Source organism: Theropithecus gelada, chromosome X (genome assembly GCF_003255815.1).
Source record: "Theropithecus gelada isolate Dixy chromosome X, Tgel_1.0, whole genome shotgun sequence".
In the NCBI taxonomy this organism is placed as follows: domain Eukaryota; kingdom Metazoa; phylum Chordata; class Mammalia; order Primates; family Cercopithecidae; genus Theropithecus; species Theropithecus gelada.
Window position 1 is genome coordinate 142,265,505 of NC_037689.1, and position 19,023 is coordinate 142,284,527.

Consider the following 19,023-nt stretch of genomic DNA (forward strand, 5'->3'; position numbering starts at 1 on the left):
GCCTGCCCCTCCGTGCCCAATTACATTGCTACCCTGGTGGTGGGTGACTTGATCTGGCCCCATCCCGGCAGCTCCTAGCATGGTGGACTCCAGGGGGGCTCCCGGGGTGGGCACATGGGCTTTTGCCATGTGACTGTGCTAAAGGACAAGCTTTCTGATATGGAGTTCTCTGTGCCCAAGAGTTCAGGCCCATTCCACAGAGGCATACTGACAGGCACACTGATTTGAATCAGCTCCTAAGCCTCTGAACACTCAGATTATAGGATTAGAAAAGACAGACCTAGTGGCCTGAGGTGACATGTCCATTCTCACATCTCTTATCCACACAGAGTCCACTGATTTGTCAAATTAGAGCTGTCAGGCTTCTGAGGTCTACATCCTCTGGCCACTCCTGACCTGACTTCAAGACACTGGAGAAGCAGGAGAGGTGAGGGGTCCACCTCATTCGTAGTATGACTCTAAATAGTAAATGCTTCTTTCCTGTAAGAAGTTTTGTCCATCAAAAACTGTCTGAACCACTGCCTGCTGAGACCCATTCTGAGTCACCAGTTACGCGTGGGATAAAGAAAATCAGGATTTATCCTCTTGCTGGGTACTTTGTATGGGACAGAAGCTACTCTCTCACACCTTCCTTTAGTCAATGTTACTGTCCTACCTACGTGTGAAGATTGAATGGTGCATTATGGGAAGAGAGCCAGCAGAGAGCAAAGGCCTCTTTAATTCCATCAATGACCTTCCAAGGGATCTAGAATTCTTATTATTCAACCTTCTCAACTATCTTGAGGAGATATGTCCCCGGCTGAGGCAGGAATAATGGTCATGGAAGGCATTTTTATTTTTCGTCCTAGTTATTTTTGTTCTTAAATTTATATGTTTGTGATAAAAATTCAAACATTGTAAAAATATATAATGTGGGAGTGACATCCTTACAACCCCAGAAAGACAATCGCTAATATTTCTCCATTTTTCTTTTTATACATATTCAAACATATGTTATTAATAGTATATTTTAAAGGGATCATACTAGGCATACTGTTTTGTAATTTATTTTTAAATATGTACTGTGATCAAGTTTTTATGATGGTACATATGTCTTTACCTCATTCTTGTTAATGACTGTATAGTTTGCCTTTGTATGGATACACCACAATTTCTTTACTCGGTTTCTTACTGATGAGCATAACATTATTTCCTATTATTTTTAATTATTAAAAGAATCATAAACCACCCTTGTCCATTACCCTCTGTGCACAGTAGTTCTATAAGATAGATGCATACAAGAAGAAATACTGACTAAAAGAATAGGGGAATTTTAGTTTTAAAAAATATTCTCAAATTAACCCCTCCAAAACTGTATTAATTTATATTTTCACTAAAAGAGTTAATGAAAATACTTGATTCTGCAGTATCTTGAGAACTCAGAGCTGGAATAAATCATTTTTCCTCATTATTTGCTGAAACAATAAGTAAAAAACAATAATCTCATGGTTACATTATTTCTCTGTTTGTAGCTATGTTACTTCTCATTATTTGATTGTTATTGAAGTAGAATGTCTTTTTAAAAGTTTATTGACTGTGTCTGTGTGTGTGTGTATGTTTCTATTCTATTCTTAACCGTTGCTCATTTGCTTTTGAGCTACTCATTCTTTTCTTGCTTATTAATATAAATTCACTGTATATTGTGATATTTATTGTTTCTCTGTTATATATACTGCATGTTTGCAGTGACTACAATATTTAACCTTGTCCATTGTATATTTTGATATACAATATTTTAAATTAAGCATATATGTTCATCTTTGTTTATTATAGATTTGTATTTTCTTTACAAAGATTATATAATTTTGAATATATGGTGTATATATATATATATATTTATATATATGTATTTAACTAAAACATTTAATTTTACCAGAATATTTTAGAGGGTATGATATAAAATACAAAATGAAACTTTCTTATATATAGCTATCCAATTGTCCCAACACAATTATTTCTAATTATCAAAAGAATAATAAACCACCTTTTTTTTTTACTGATTTAAAATAGATTATAATACATTTTCATAAACACAAAAATCTGTTTCTGAATTGTTCCCTTGATCTACTTGTTAGTTTGTGTAGCAGTGCTACTCAGCTTAAATTACTTTCTTAGTATGTTTTCTCATCTTACAGGTCAATTCCTCTCATAAAATAAAAATATTTTGGCAGTTCTCACTCATTTGTTTTTCTATATGATCTTTTGGATTCAACTGTGAAGTTTCAAACTATGTTATTATTTTCATTAAAATTTCACTAAATTTATAAATTACTTTGGAAACAGTTTTAAAACATTGGGATCCCCAATCCAACAACATAATATGCTTCATCATTTATTCATGCTTTCTTGATAAATTCAACATAGATTTATAGCTTTTTATTTTAAGATCTCACATACTCATTGCAAAGTTTATTTATGATTTATTAAAGTTTAGAGTTTAGGTCACTGTTACCAATGGAATTTTTAAAATATACTTTAAAATGGCTATTACTGGTATATGGGAAAAAATATATGTGTATCTCCTTTCATGACAAGCTGATTAGTTCTGAAATATAAAAAAGACTATACTGATTAATATTTAGTACCTCAAATATTTACTAATTATTAGAATATAAATCATAAAGTATATTTTAATTATAAAATTAAGAATTGGGTGTATTTTTCCATTCTTGCACTGCAATAACAAAATACATGAGACTGGATAATGTATAAGGAAAAGAGGTTTAACTGGCTCATGGTTCTATAGACTATACAGGAAGCATAGTGGCTTCTGTTTTGGGAGAGGCCTCCGGGAACTCATAATTATGGCAGAAGGGGAAGCAGGCATGTCTTACATGACCAGAGCAGGAGCAAGAGAGAGAGAGGTGAGGGGAGATGCTATACATTTTTATATAACCAGCTCTCATAAGAACTCCATTACTCTCATGAATACAGACCAAGGTGATGGTGCTAAACCATTCACAAAGCATCAACCCCCATGATCCGGTCACCTCCCACCAGGCCCTGCCTCCAACACTGGGGATTACAATTCAATATGAGATTTGGATGGGGACACAGATTCAAACCGTATCATTCAGCTTTCCCAATTTCCCTGTTAATTAAATATATTCAATAATATTGTTGTATTTGATGTTAAATGAAGATTAGTTAATAGTCAAAAATTTAATAAATACAACCGGGTTGCATGTTGAACTACTGTAGGCACCATAGCAAACTATTTGAGTCCATGGTACAATATCAGTATTTTCAATTTCCCCTCTTACAGAGAGCACATGTCATCGTGTGAATCAGAGCCTGACACATCGTAGGCCCAGAAGAAATGTATCCTGTATTGTATACTGTGAGAAAATAGTGGTGGTAGTATTAGATCATAGCTCAAAGACACTAAAGTTCAATGAGAGTGTATCCGACATGATTGCATTTCTTTATCTCGGAGACTACCTTTATCTCATAAATCTCTGTATGCTTTCTAATTTCTTGATTTGTCAAATAATGTTATGGAGAAATTATAGTTATCTTTTCTAAGGACTTACACTTTGTATTATGTATTAACTCATTTAATCTTCACAACAATTTTATGTGGTAGGCACTATCACCATATCCATTTTACAGATGAATAAACTGAGGCTTCTCAAGTTTCTGAACAATTTAAGTGATTTTCCCAAGGTCATGCAGCTGGTAAGAAGAAATAGATTTTCACACAAGCAGTCTGGTTCCAGAGCCTGATCATAGTATCTAGCTGCCTCTTTTTCCCATTGGCTTTTTTTTTTTTTTTTGGACGGGGGACTCTTTTGAAAATCTCTGCACAGTGTATAAATTAAGTCGTCCAGATTTAAAAAAAAGAGCGAGAGAGAGAGAGAGAGAGAGAGAGAGAGAGAGATTGATTCCGGGAATCTGTTTATAATAGAAATAGATAACAAGAATAAAGGTGATTTCATCTATTAAGAGTTTATTTCCAATAAACTTTCAACCGTCAATATTTTCCCCATGAGAATTAACATAATTAGGAGAATTTGGACTTATATTATCTTAGAAGGTATTCTAATCACACAGGAAATCAATACCTAGAGAGGGGATATAATTCCCTAGGCTTACAGGAGGGATTAGTTGCAAAGAAGCAGGATCCAGGCCTTCTGTCTAAGCCTGATTTCACTATAATCACCTGGGAGGATACACAATTTTGCTTTTAGACACTGAAACGAAAAGAAGTTCACTACCATTTGGATAGGCCAAGATATGGCTGGGAAATTATATCTTTTATGAGGTAGAATGCTGATACTAGGAATCAGTCCATCTCTGAAAGCACAAAGTGTTCTTCTACAGTCAAACTCAGAAACTGAAAAGTTAATCCACAAAAGCTAAACATCTGTTTGTACTTGGCTGTCTCCCAGCAAGTGAACACTCATTTTACTTCAGCTTTTGTGTTTTTCTTGCAAATGATAAACCTTTGGAAAATGTGAACATTTGTCCCCTTCATTATTGTGGTGAAACAAAGGTTTAGAGGAGAAAGAAGGGAAATTCAAACATTTTTGCAAACATCTCCCACAGGCCAGCTGGTAGAATTATTGGCAAAGAGTACAGGCAGCACTAAACAAATGCGAATTTAAAAAGAAAAGAGAGAGAGAGAGAGAGAAAGAGAGAGACAGAGAGAGAGAGTGTGTGTGTGTGTGTGTGTATGTGTGTGTGTGTGTTTCCGGGAATCTGTTTATAATAGAAATTAGCCTAACCAAATGTTTCTGAGAACTATCACTCAGCATCATCATTCCGGCTGTGAAATGGTGCTAGTGAGGCAGACTATTCCCTATTATTGATTTAATGAAAAGGAATAATCTCAGTTAAAATAGTTAATGTGGCAAGATGGCCATCATCAGGTATATCAACATCTCCTGGCAGGTTCACATAATATACTAGCCTCCAGCCACTTAATGTGTAAGTGAGCGGGACTTGTTTATTATCCTGGAATGTTATAAACAAAGCAGATAAAGATTTTCAATTAAAAGGACATAACATATGTCTCTGTATAGAATATAAAGAATTTTAGATTGCTTTGCTCTCCTCATGTAATTAAACATAATCCAGATGTTACATAGCACAATATGAAATGAAGGCCTTGAGTCTTACTTTTGGAAGTAGCTTCAGATTGGCAAACAGAATACATGAGAATTTTTGTAACATACTTTGTTCTCAACAAATCATATTCTCTGACTCACAAATTCCAGTATGTTATGTGTCTGTTCTCAAATTCAATAAAATGATTTTATTGTTTGATAACTTATGATAGCATAAAAAGTTTTATAAGATGGCTGAATAGGAAAAAGTATCTCTAGAATATAACATATTTCTCATAAAATAAAATTGCTACTGAATTAGTCATATGTAAAAATCCTGAATTGTAATAACTCAAATATAAGCATGGAAAACACACCGTGCCTCATGATACAAAAATGTTGTTATTTTTAAAGATACTTTTTCCAAAAGAGTATTTTGAATTTTGAATCATCAGCATGTCTGTGGATTTATTAGACTCAGGTGGGCATGAAAATCTTTCTTTTCCAATACTTGGTAAGAAGAAATGTATATAGGGACCTGATAAAAATCAAACAGGTCTTTCCTCCTCTCACTTTCTTTTTTAATATATCGTCTGTCATCAGAATTCTCTTTTATTCTAATATGCTTCAAATAATGTGTGTTATTTTCATGTCACTCACAAATACCCCCATTAAGTTCCACAGAGATATTCACACATACAAAACAGAATTATACAATAGACAATGAGACAAATCATTATTTCAAATTATTCCACCCACATCAAACAGCTTCACTATACCTAATTAGAAATTTATCATTAAAATGCTTTTTATAATAAGTAAGCTTTTTAAAACAAATAAAAACGGTATTGACATTTTAGAAGAAAATTATTTTATACAGCATCAAATACCTTTTATTCTCACCCTTATTAGTGTTCTGTAAACCATAATAACAATCCATATCTTACAGGCAAAAAACACAAGAAAACTATAAGTACTGCAAACATCTACACGTGCGCGCACACACACACACACTCATAAATATGATCATTCACATACTCCCTTATACAGAACACAGAATGTTATAGGGGAAAATGTATATAGGCTTGAGAGGGGAGGTGGAACAACATGGTTCGCTAGAACCCTCCAGTAAACATGGCCCCACAGGAACACCAAATTGAACAACTATTCAGCAAGAAAGCATCACCATAAGAACCAAGAAATCAGGCAAACAAACACAGTACTTTGTTTTAACAACACAATTTTAAAAAGACATTGAAGATGGTAGGAAGGATGGTCTTGAATTGCCTACATCATCCATCCTGCAACCCTAGGAAGTTCAGTCTGAAGAAAGAATTTGTATGCTTGGGGGAGGGAGAGCAAAGTGAGTGTGGAAATTTATATGGGAACTCAGTGTTACTACGTCACGCTGGAACACATCACGGCAGAATTCTGCGGGCACCCACAGAGAGCATTTATACCAGACCAGGGCCAAAGAGGAATCCTTTGCCCCAGTAGGAGAAACCCCAGTCCCAGAAGTGTTCACCACGAGCTAACTTAAGTGGCCTGAAGTCTTGAATAAATTTGAGTTGCAGTCAGGCCACAAAGATTACAGTCCTTGGGCAAGCCTTGGTGCTGCACTGGTCTTAGAGTCAATGGGCTTGGTGTGTGGCCCAGTACAACATCAACTGTGGTAGCTACAGCAATGCCTGCATCACTTTCCCCCTAACTCCAGGCAGTGCAATCAGGGAGAGACTCTTTCCACCTGGGGAAAAGAGAGGGACGATTACAGAGGACTTTGTCTTGTAACTTGGGTGTTAAGTTCAGCCACAGTAAAGTAAAACACCAGGCAGATTCTTCTTGCCCCTAATTCTAGGCCTTTGCTCCTGGATGGTGTTTTGTACTTACCCTGTGCCAGAAGGTGATTTGCTACCTTGGTGGAACAGACCCAGTGCCAGCAGTATTCATGACCTGCTGAGTAAAGAGACCTTGGCCCTTGCATAATCAGGGACAGCCAGAGAGTAGAGACCACAGGGCTTGGGTGAGCCCCAGTACTGTGCTGGCCTAGAAAGTTAAGGACTGCTGGTGGGACCCATTAAGGTGCCATGTTTTAGGGCCACAAAAGTGCTCACATCCCCTTTTCCCAAACTCCAGGTAGCTCATCACAGAGACTCCTTTGCATGGGAGAGAGTGAGGAAAGAGAGTGAGAGACTTCACCTGAAAACCCAGAGAAGTCTTCCTTATTTTCCTCAAGTCCACCAAGGCTGTGTATCTAGGAGTCTGCAAGTGTTGCAGAGTTACTGGGCTCAGGGCACCCCCTAGTGCTAAAGTGGCTGCAGTAACCATAGGCTTAGGTCATGATACTCAATTCCCTTTAAATTCTTGGAAAGCGATCTCAAGAAAGGTGGGTACAAACCAGCCCAAACTCCGTAGATGAGAAAAAATACCTAACTTGTTAAAACACAGACATAAACAAAGATCTAGAAGCATCAAGAACACCCAAGAAAACATGACCTCACCAAACAGACTAAAGAAGGCACCAGTGACAAATCCTGGAATGACAGAAATATTTGACTGAAGATGGAGAATTCAAAATAGCTGTTTTGATAAGCTCAACAAGCCAAAATAACACAGAAAGAGAATTCATAATTCCAACAGGTAATTTTTTAAATTGAGATAATATAAAACATCAAACAGGAAGTCTGGAGCTGAAAAATTCAATTGGCAAACTAAAAAGTACATCAGAAGGATCTGTTCCAATGATCCAAATACCGGCTGAGCAACTAGGATAGGGCACTGGGCAGAATCATGGGTCCCCCTTCTATGATCTACCTCCCAGAGAATATTTCTAGACATACCCTGAGCAAGAAGAGGACCTTCTTCCTTGACAAGTAGGACTCAGTCCTGGCAGGATTTATCACCTACTGATTAAAGAGTCATTAGGTCCTGAGTAATCAGCAACAACAGCCAGGTAGTATATGCTGTGGGTATTAAGTAAGACTCTGAGATGTGTGGGCTTCAGGGGGTACCCATCACATTTCAGCCGTGATAGCTGCAGGAAGAGACTTATTCTGCTTGAGAAAAGCAGAAGAAATAGTAAAAGTGACTGTCCTGCACCTTTAGTACCAGATCCACCATAATGGAGTAGAACACCAAGCAGGTTCTCAGGGTCTTCAATTCCAGGCCTTGGCTCTTGAATAGTGTATTATACCATTCTTTCATTGATATAAAGAAACATGTGAGACTGGGTAATTTATTTAAAAAAGAGGTTGAATTGGCTCACAGTTCTGTAGGATTTACACAAAGCATGGTCCTGGCATCTGCTTGGTTTCTATGGAGGTTTCAGGAAGCTAATAATCATGGCAGAAAATGAAGGGGGAGCAAGCACATAACATAACTAAAGCAGGAGCAATAGCAGGGGAGGTGCCACACACATTTTTAAACAACAAGATTCTGTGTGAAGTAAGAGAGAGAGATTATTCATCACCAAAAAGATGGTGTCAAGTCATTCATGAAGAATCTGCCCCAATGATCCAAATACCTTCCACCAGGCTCCACCTCCAATACTGGGAATTACAATTTAACTTGAGATTTGGGTGGGGACAAATATGCAAACTATATCATTCCATCCCTGGCTCCTCCCAACTCTCATGTTCTTCTCACTTTGCAAAATACAATCATGTCTTCCCAACAGTTCCCCAGAGATTTAACTCATGACAGCATTAACTCAAAAGTTCAAAGTCTCATCTGAGACAAGGCAAATCTCTTCCACATATGAGTCTACAAATTTTTTTTTTAAGGTTATGTACTTTCATGATACAATAAGAGTATAGGTATTGTGTAAATATTGCCATTCCAAAAGGAGAAATTAGCCAAAAGAAAGAGGTTACAGTCCCCATACAAGTCTGATGCACAGCACAACAGTCATTAAACCTTAAAGTTTCAAAGTAATATTTGAATCCATGTAACACATACAGGGCACACGGGAGCAAGGGGTGGGTTCTCAAGTCCTTTGTCAGCTTCACCCCTGTGGCTTTGCAGGGTTTATCCCTAAGACTGCTCTCACAGGCTGGAGTTGAATGCCTGTTGCTTTTCCAGGAGCAGGGTGCAAGCTACTGGTGGATCTACCATTCTTGGGTCAGAGGAATAATGGACCCCTTCTCATAGCTCTACTAGACAGTGCCCAAGTGAGGACTATGTGTGGGGCCTCCAACCCTGCATTTCCCCTTTACACTGATCTAGTAGAGGTTATCTGTGAGGGCTCCACCCTTGCAGCAGGCTTCTGTCGGGACACTCAGATGTTTCCATATATTCTCTGAAATCTAGGCAGAGCCTCCAAAGCCTCCTTCATTTTTGCATTCTGTGCACCTGCATGCTTAAGACTGCATGGAAGCCTCCAAGGCTTATGGTTCAAACCCTCTGAAGTAGTAGTATGAGCTGTATCTGGGGACCTTTGAGATGAGACTGGAGCCATAGAAGTTGGGGTGCAGGGAACAGTGTCCCAAGGCTGCATAGGGCAGCAGGGCCCTAGGCCTGTCCCTGAAATTATTCTTTCCTTCCAGGTCTCTGGGCCTGTTTTGGGAGGGGCTGCCACAAAGGTCTCTGAAATTCTTTTGAGGCCTTTTCCCTATTGTCTTGTCTATTAGTGCTTTGGTCCTTTTTAGTTATGCAAATGTCTCTAGCAAGTGGTTACTCTGCATCCTGCTGGAATTCCTTTTCCAAAAAAGCTTTTTTTTTTTTTTTTCTTTTTGTGTCACATGGCAAATCTACAAATTTTCCCAACTTTTACACACTGCTTTCCTTTTACACATAAATTGCAACTTTAGGACACATATTTCTTTGCTCTCACATCTGAGCATAGATTGTTAGAAGCAGCCAAGACACATCTTAAATGCTGCTTAGAAATACATTCTGTCAGATACCTTAGGAAATCACTCTCAATCTCAAACTTCAATGGATCCCTAGGGCTTAAAACGAATGAAGGTAATTTCTTTGCTAAGGCATAACATGTGTGACCTTTGCTTTAGTTTCCAATAAGTTCCTCATTTCCATCTAACACCTTCTCAGCCTTGACTTCACTGTCAATATTACTATCAGCATTTTGGTTACAGCCATTCAAACATTCTCTAAAAAGTTTAAATCTTTCCTTCATCTTCCTGTTCTCTTGTGAGCCCCCCAAACTCTTCCAAGTTCTGCTCATTATCCTGTTCCAAAGTTGCTTCCACATTTTAAGGTATCTTTATAGCAAAGCCCCACACCTCTGGACCAATTTTCTCTATTAGGCCATTCTTGAATATCCATAAATAAATACATGAGACTGGGTAATTAAAAAAAAAAAAAAAAGTTTAATTGGCTAATGGTTTGCAGGCTTTACAGAAAGCATGGTGCTAGCATCTTCTTGGCTCCTAGGAAGGTCTTGGGAATCTTAAGATCATAGCGAAAGTGAAAGTGTGAGCAGGTATGTCACATGTTGAATTCAGGAGCAAGAGGAGGGGAACTGCCATACACTTTTAAACAACCAGATCTTGTGTGAACTCAGAGTGAGAGCTCACTTATCACCAAGGGGATGGTGACAAGCCATTTATGAGGGATCTGTTTCTATGACCTAAAACCTCCCAACAGATCTCACCTCCAATACTGGGGATTACAATTCAACATGAGATTTAGGTGGGGACAAATATTGAAACTATCAGATGGCATTTCTGGACCTTTCCTGGGCCAGAGGGGAGGACACTTCCCTGAAAGGTGAATCCCAAGCTTGACAGCTTTTACAAGTAGACTTAAGAGCCCTTTATCATGAGTGAACATGATTGGTAGCCTGGCTGTACTCTCTGTGGACCCATGGTGTCAGTGGCCATGCGGAGAGACCACTCTGCTTTTGGAAATGGGAGGAAAGAATGAAAAATAATTTGTCTTGTGGGTTGGGTGCCTGATCAGTCACAGTAGAATAGACCAAATGGTAGTTTCCTAAGGTTTGTGATCCCAGGCCCTGGCTCCCAGATAGCATCTAAGAGCTGCTCAGTGCTACAGAGAACTTGCCAACCTGAAAGGAGGGACACAATACTGGCTAGCATCACCACCTGCTGATTGTGGAGCACTAGGGCCTTGAGCAAACATAGATGGTAGCCAGGTAGTAGTTACACCAGGCCTTGGGCAAGATGCAGTGTTGTGCTGGATTCAGCTCCAACCCAGCAGACTCAGTGGAGGTAGCAACAGGGGTGCTTGTGTCAACCCTCACCAAGCTCCAGGTTGCTCAGCACAAAGAGAGAGACTCGATTTGTTTGGAAGAAAGTAAAGGAAGTGAAGAAAGGTATCAAATTGGTGATCCAGAGAATTCTTCTGGATCTTATCCCAAGGCCACCAAGGTGGTACCTCTATAACTCTTCAAGATCCACAACATTACTAAACTTGGGGTGCCCACTTGTGCAGATTCAGCTGCAGTAACTAAAAACTTAGACTGCAATACCCAAGACTCTTCAAATACTTGGAAAAACTTCCCCACAATAATGGGTACAAACAAGTGGTATCTCTACAAGTCTGCAAGTGCCACAATGTTACTGGGCTTGAGGTGGCCCCTAAAGCAGAAGCAGCTTAGATCACAGCATTCAAATCCTTTCAAATACCTGGAAAGCACTCCCAAGAAGGACAGCTACAAATAAACCCAGACTATGAAGACTACAATGAATACCTAATTCTTCAGTGCCCAGATATCAAGGAATAGCCACAAGCATCAATACCATGCAGGAAAATGTGACCTCATCAAATGAACAACAAAAAAAGCACCATGGACTGATCCTGGAGAGGCAGGGATATATGAACTTTCAGACAGAATTCAAAATAGCTGCTTTGTGAAAACTCAATAAAATTCAAGATAATACAGAGAAGGAATTCAGAATCCTATTAGATAAATTTAAAAACAACATTGCAATTTTTTTTTAAATAACCAAAAATTCTAGAGTTAAAAAATGTAACTGACATACTACAGGATGCATCAGAGTCTCTTAATAGCAGAACTTATCAAACAGAAGAAAGAATTACTGAGTGAGCTTGAAGACAGGCCATTTGAAAATACACAGTCAAAGGGAAAAAGGAAAACAAAAATGAATTAAGCACACCTACAAGATCTAGAAACCTGCCTCAAAAGGGCAAATCTAAGAGATGATGGCCTTAAAGAGGAAGTAGAGAAAGAGAGAGAAGGAAATAAAATTTATACAAAGAGATAATAACAGAAAACTACCCCAAACTAGAGAAAGATACTAACACTCAAGTAAAAGAAGATTATAGAATACCAAGCACATTTAACCCAAAGAAGCCTACCTCAAGACATTTAATAATGAAATTCCTAAAGGGCAAACATAAAGGAAGAATCCTAAAAGCAGTACAATAAAAAAAAAAAAGTAACATACATTGGTGCTCTAATATGTCTGGCAGCAGACTTTTTACTGAAAACTTTACAGTCCAGGAGACAGTGGCATGACATACTTAAAATGTTGAAAGAAAAGCTTTTTACACTGGAATAGTATATCTGGCAAAAATATCCTGCAAACATAAAGGATAAATAAATACTTTTCCAGACAAACAAAAGCTGAGGAATTTCATCAACACAAGACCTATCCTATAAGATATGCTAAAGGAGGTTCTTCAACTTTAAAGAAAATGACGTTAATGCGCAATAAAAATTATCTAAAGGTACAAAACTCACTGGTAAGAACATAAAAATACAAAACATTATAACGCTGTGTTTGTGGTATGTAAACTACTCATATCTGGAGTAGAAGGTCTAAAACATGAATTCATCAAAAACAATAACTGCAAAATTTCTAAACATATTCAGTAAAATAAATAGAAACAACAGAAAGTAAAAAAATAGAGGAACAAAACTAAAGTATATGATTTTTTAAAATTAGTTTTCTCATTAATTGTTTGTTTGTTTGTTTATGCAATCAGTGTTAAGTTGCCATGAATTTAAAATAATGGGTTATAAGATATTATTTGCAAGACTCATAGTAACCTCAAATTAAAAAAATAAAATGGTAACACAAAACATATAAAGCAAGAAATTTAAAATGCAACCAAAGAGAATTATCTCTACTAAGAGCTAGATAGGAAGGAAGAAAAATAAAAATGAAGGAAGGAAGGAAGATAGGATCTGAAAACAACCAGAAAACAAATAACAAACTGACAGAAGTAAGTCCTTACTTATCCATAATAATATTAAGTGTAAATGGAAAGCCTCTCCTATCAAAAGAACTACAGTGGCTGGGTGGATTAAGAAAAAAAAAAGGGCCCAATATTCTGTTCCTTATAAAAAACACACTTTACAAAGACACACATAGGCTGAAAATGAAGGGAATGAAAGAAAATATTCTATGCCTATGGAGACCAAAAAAGAGCAGGAGTAGATACACTTACATCAGACGAAATAGATTTCAAGAAAACAATTGGTAAAAAGAAACAAAGACCATCATATAATGGTAAAGGAGTCAATTCAGTAGGAGGATACAACAATTGTAAATATATATGCACCCAATAATAGACCTCTCAGGTACATAAAGCAAACATTTTTATAGCTGAAGAGAAAGATAGACCCTAATATAATAATAGCTGGAGACTTCAATGCCCCACTTTCAGGATTGGACAAATCTTCCAGACAGAAAATGAACAAAGAAACATTGAACATAATCTTCAGTATAGATCAAATAGACCTAATAAATATTTACAGAACATTTAATCTAATGATTGCATGGCTACAGAATACACCTTTTTTCTTCAGCACATAAATTAATCTCAAGGATAAACCATATGCTAGGCAATAAAACAAATCTTAAAACATTCAAAGAAATGAAATAATATCAAGTATCTTCTCTGACCACAAATAAACTGTAAGTCAATAACAGGAGGAAATTTGAAAATATACAACTATGTGGAAATTAAACAGTATAATCCTGAATGACCAGTGGGTAAATGAAGAAATTAAGAAAAAAATGGAAAAAAAAAATTTGAAGCAAATAATAATGGAAATACAATATACCAAAACCTATGTGATAGAGCAAAAGCAGTACTAAGAGGAAAGTTTATAGCAGGAAGGGCCTATATCAGAAAAAAAAAAAAAAAAAAAACAACTCAAAAAACTGTACAATGCATCATAAAGAAATAGAATGGCAAGAACAAACCCAATGCAAAGTTAGTAGAAGAAAAGTAGTATTAAGGATCATAGCATAAATAAATTGAAACAAAGAAAACAATACAAAACACCAACAAAGTAAAAAATTGGTTTTTGAAAATGCAAACAAAATTGACAAATGTTTAGACAGACTGATGAAAAAACGTGACGGAAGACTGAAATAAATACAGTCAGAGATAAAAAAAAAAAATAGATTACAACCAGTACTGCAGAAAAGCAAAGTATTACTAGAGATTATATTGAGCAACTATATGCCAATAAATTGGAAAACTTATCAGAAGTTGAAAAATTCCTAGACACATCCAACCTACCAAGATTGAAACATAAAGAAATCCAAAACCCGAGCAGACCAATAACTAGTAACAAAATTAAAGCCATAATAAAAAAGTCTCCCAGCCAAAAAAGTCCAGGATCAAATGGCTTCACTGCTGAATTTTACTAAACATTTAAAGAAAAACTAATACCAATCCTACTCTAACTATTCTGAAACATAGAGGAGGAGAAAATGCTTTCAAATTCATTCTATGAGGTTATTATTACCCTGATACCAAAACCAGACAAAGACAAAACAAAACAAATCAAACGTCCCTGATGGGCATTTATGCAAAAATCATCAATAAAATACTAACAAACCAAATTCAAAAACACTTAAAAAATTATTCATTATGACTAAGTTGGATTCATTGAAGGGATGCAAGAATATTTCTGCATACACTAATCAAACCATGTGATACATCATTTCAACAGGATGAAGGAAAAAAATTGTATAGTCATTTTAATTGACGCTGAAAAAGGATTTGGTAAAATTTAACAAAAATCCTAAAAAACAGATATATAAAAAACATGCATCACCATAATAAAAGTCATTTATGCAGACCAACAGCTAGGATCATGCTGAATGACGAAAATCTGAAAGCTTTTCCTCTTAGATCTGGAATATGACAAGGATACCCACTTTCACCACTGTTATTCAACAACATAGTACAGGAAGTCCTAGTTAGAGAAATCAGATAAGAGACAGATAAAAAGGACATCTGCATTCAAATAGAATAAGTGAAATTATTTTTGTTTGCAGATAATATAATCTTATATTTGAAAAAAACAAAAGATTCCACCAGAAACATATTAGAACTGATAAACAAATTCAGTAAATTTGGAAGACACAAAATCAAGACAATAATCAGTAGCATGCCAACAGTGAAAAACTTGAAATACAATAAAAAAGTCATCTCATTTACAATAGCTTCAAGTAAAATTGAATATCTAGGGATAAACTTAACCAAAGAAATAAAAACTCTCTGCAATAAAAACTATAAAATATTGATGAAAGAAATTATGAGGACACAAAAAACTGGAAAGATATTCCATGTTTATGGATTGGAAGAATCAATATTGTTAAATTGTCCATACTACCCAAGGCAATCTATGAATTCAATGCAATCCTTATCAAAATACCAATGATGCTTTTCACAGAAATAGAAAATGCAATGCTAAAATTTACGTGGAACCACAAAAGACCCAGAGTAGCCAAAGCTATTCTGAACGATAAGAACAAAACTGGAGGAATCATATTACATACCTTTAAATTATACTATAGAGCAATAGTAATCAAAACAGCATGATACTGGAATAAAAAGAAACACATATGCCAGTGGAACAGAGTGAAAAACCCAGAAACAAATCTATACATATACAGTGAACTCATTTTTGACAAAGGTTTTAAGAACAGACATTGGGAAAAGGACAGTCACTTCAATAAATGGTGGTAGGCAAACTGGATATAGATATATAGAAGAATGAAACTAGACCCCTCCCTAACTCTCACTATGTAAAAAAAAAAAAAAAAAAAATCAAACAAAATGGGCAAAAGAAAGAAAAATAATCAAATCAAAATGGATTAAATAATTAAATCTAACACCTTAACCTATGAAGCTACCAAAAGAGAACATTGGGGAAATTCTCCAGGACATTGATCTACACAAAAATTTCCTGAATGATACCCTACAAGCACAGGCAACCAAAGCAAAAATAGACAAATAATATTACATCAAGTTAAAAAGCTTATGCACAGCAAAGGGAACAATAATTTTAAGAGACAATCCACAAGAGAAAGTATCTGTGAAATAACTACCTGACAAGGAGTTAATAACTAGACTATATAAGGAACTCATACAACTCAAGGGGAAAAAAATATAATAATCTGAATTAAAAATGGGAAAAATCTGAATAGACATTTCTTTAAAGAAGACATACAAATGGCAAACAGGTACACAAAAGTGGTGAACATTACTGATCATCAGAGAAATGCAAATCAAAAGTACAGTGTGGTGTCTTCTTACCTCAGTATAAATGACTTTTATCAAAAGACAGGTGACAACAAATGTCGGTCAGGATATGGAGAAAAAGAAATTTTGTACAATGCTGGTGAGAACGTAAATTAATACAACCACAATGGAGAACAGCTTTGAAGGTTTTTCAAAAATCTAAACTAGAGCTACCATATAATCCAGCAATCCCATTCCTAGGTCTATATTTAAAATAAAGGAAATCAGTGTATGGAAGAGATATCTGCATTCCCATGTTTATGGTAGCACTATTCACAATAGCAAAGATTTGGAATCATCCCAAGTGTCTATCAACAGATGGAGTACTATTCAGTCATAAAGAAGAACGAGATCCTGTCATTTGCAACGACATGGATGAAATTGGAGGTTATTGTTTAGTGAAATAAATCAGAAAGCAATAAACTTTGCATGTTTTCAGTTATTTTTAGGAGCTAAAACATAACACAATTGAACTAATGGAGACGAAGGTAGAATGATGGTTACCAGAGTCAGGGAAGGCTATCGGGTGTGGGGGATCATGGCTGAGCAGAGGGGAGTGGAGATGTTTAATGAGTACAAAAAATAGAATGAATAAGATCTAATATTTTAGAGTACAACAGGGTTACTGTGGTCAATAATAATTTAATTTCACATATTAAAGTAACTAAAATGGTATAACTGGATTGTTTGTAACACACATAAATGTTTGAAGTGATTAATACCCAATTTTCTCTGATGTAATTATTCATTATATGCTTGTTTCAAAATATCTTATATACCCTATATATTTATACACCTACTATGTATCCACCGTAAGAAAAATGTGTAAATTAAAAAAAGATGACATTCTTCACAGAAATATAAACAATTATAAAATGTATATGGAATCACAAAAGACCTAGAATTACTAAATCAATCTTGAACAAAAGAACAAAACTGAAGGCACTGTATGTATTACCTGACTTCAAATTATACTACAAAGGTCTAGTAACCAATACAGCATTGCACTGGCATAAAAACAGACACATATTCTGATGAAATAGAGAACAGAGAACCTTAAATAAATCTATGTATTTACAGCCAACTCATCTTCAACAAAAGTGCCAAGAAGGTATGTTTTGTGAAGGGCCATATATATAAAATGACCCCCAAATGCAGAAGAGCTGAGAAAAAACAAAGGAGGACAAGTCCAGCTTGTCATAAGGTGGCTTTATTTGGTAACTTATGGACAGAAATATGGTCTTTGGTTGCCCCCAACAGGTAGATCTCCATGCCATCACCCCCTAGACCCAGTAACTGTATACCCTAGGGACAGGCACACGTACTTCAGGAGAATGGGCAGAAATTTGCCCAAAGGGCAGGTTTTACAGTAAATATGAGCTGATCAAGGTCAATTTGATCTAAGGGCAGGATTTATGGTAAGTACCTATTCTTACTTTACACAAGGAACCCGAAATAAACTGGAAATCTCATAGGCATTCCTGTAACCTGAGTTAATTAGAAATTAACATGGCAGATTAGTTTCAAAGACGGAGTTACCTTATCCTCCATAGTCCACCCCTCTAATATGGCTCTTACAATCTCACATGCCCTTCTTTTTTGCAATGCCCTGGGCCTTTATTTGATGAGGTTGTGGATGGCATCAGTTTGTTTAATACTTGTAGAAGAGTCCGCAGCAATAATCCAGACAATAACACCTACGTCACATAGATACGTTTTGCTTCCTGGCAAGAAATATCTTATTCAACCTAAGGGGAGATGCCAATTCAACCCCCATTCAAATGTCCCCTACTCCAGCTCAAGATCTTGGGGAGTCCTAAACAACATTTGCTTTCACTCTTTATCAGCTCTGGTAGAGATGCATCTGGTCAAACTTTCTTTTTTTCTTTTCAATTTATTTATCTATTGTGTTGTATTTTATTTTATTATTATTATTTTTTGAGACAGGGTCTCCCTTGTCACTGGCTGGAGTAGAGTGGTGTGATCTTGGCTCACTGCAGCCTCAACTTTCTGGGCTCAAGCAATTCTCCCGCTTCAGCCTCCCGGATAGCTGGGAATACAGACATGCATTTTTGTATTTTTTTTGTAGAGATGGGTTTTCACCATGTTGCCCAGGCTGGTCTTGAACTCTTGGGCTCAAGCGATCTGCCTGCTTTCACCTTCCAAAGTGTTGGAACTGCAGGCGTAAGCTACCATGTCTGGTCTGAAATTTCTTTACAACCATGGTTAATGGGCGCTCCTTTAAAGTCATCCCAAGTCCTTGGTAGGGTGCCAGCCCTGTACTTATCTCAACTGAATTAAGTTTCCTAATAGCTTGAGGAAAACCTTCACCCACCAAGGCAGGGTATTGCATTGTGAAAGTGCTCAAAGTTGTTCCTTGAAAATGCCATTTTTCCTACCAATCAACCCTTCCACTCTGGGGATTGTATGACAAGAAAAATCTCCAGTC